Source organism: Desmodus rotundus, chromosome 7 (assembly GCF_022682495.2).
Source record: "Desmodus rotundus isolate HL8 chromosome 7, HLdesRot8A.1, whole genome shotgun sequence".
NCBI classification, from domain to species: Eukaryota; Metazoa; Chordata; class Mammalia; order Chiroptera; family Phyllostomidae; genus Desmodus; species Desmodus rotundus.
Window position 1 is genome coordinate 110,065,638 of NC_071393.1, and position 1,260 is coordinate 110,066,897.

Below are 1,260 nucleotides of genomic sequence, written 5' to 3' on the forward strand. Positions count from 1 at the left end.
CTGGGGGCCAGTGAGTATACAAGAAACCCACTTGCATTCTCTTCTTTATGGACCTAACTGGACACTTAAAAAATTCCGGCAAGAGTCCTGAGAAACCATCCCTCATGCGACAGTATTAGAGGAAGAAAACAGCAGCTGCTGCAGGAAACACAAGAAACCAGACCCAGACCCTGCTGCTCTGTCTCCCCAACTGAACAAAAGCTTTAAAATGGAAGAAGAACAACACACACGGTTGCCTTAGAGCGCGGAAGAAAACTCACCGTGGCTGAGAAAAGAATATAGGCAAGAACCCTCTGCTCCTGGGGGTGGGGCGGTAATGCCTTCTGAGCCAGAACCTCCTCTGGGAGGGAGCAGAGGCACTGAGAGCACCCAGGGGCAGAGCACCTGCCTGACAATCCCTAAATATTTAGGATGACAGAGAACACCTCTCCACTCTCCACCACTTCCCATGGCCAGGCTAACAAGCAGTGAGGAGCAAATAATCAAATATTGCTGCTGAGTTAGCGTGGAGGCACAACTCAAAGAGACTACTGAAACCTGAGAATGGAGAAGACATTATGAAAAACCTGACGAAACAGCCCCCACCCTAAACACAGGCAAAGCCAGAGAAATGTTAAGCCTGCGATGCACTGAGGCTAACCATGAAACAAAAATATGTACAGTCTCTACTACGCTATACAAAGTGTCCAGCTTTTTAAACTGATAAGAACAGATACTACACTTGATCTTAGCCTAAGGGCTGAGAAGCAATACAATGTCCAGCTTTTTAAAAAATGTCAAGGCATAGGGAAAAAAGAAGAAAACAATATTATCAAGGTACAAATTCCCCCCCAAACTAGGCATATTATTAAAAATGCTGAAAACACAACATAACTTTTCAAATCTTTAAGAGAGCCAGGGGAAAAAAGATACATTACATACAATGAAACAAAGATAAGAATTACAGGAGACTTCTTGTCAGGAGCCAAGCAAACCTGAAGACAAAGGAGGGACATATTTAAAGTGCTAAAAAGAAAAAGGGTTAACCAGAATTGGATAAGCAGGAAAAATATCTTTCAAAAATGAAGTAGACATACTTTCTCAATCAAACAAAAACCCAAAGAATGCATTGCCAGCAGACCTACAGGATAATAAATATTGAAGGGAAATTCTCAAGCAAAAACAATACTCTGCCGGAGAGAAACTTAGATCTGAAGAAGGGTGCAGCCAAGAGGAGGGCCCCAAGAAGGGATTTGTAATGGGGTCCAGAACTCAAGGTGT

General features: G+C 43.1%; 1 pseudogene; it reads right to left on the reverse strand.

Annotated features, from left to right (window-relative positions):
- Positions 1–571: 571 nt before the first annotated feature.
- LOC112312144 (U2 spliceosomal RNA) lies at positions 572–751 on the reverse strand (annotated as a pseudogene).
- Positions 752–1,260: the final 509 nt, after the last annotated feature.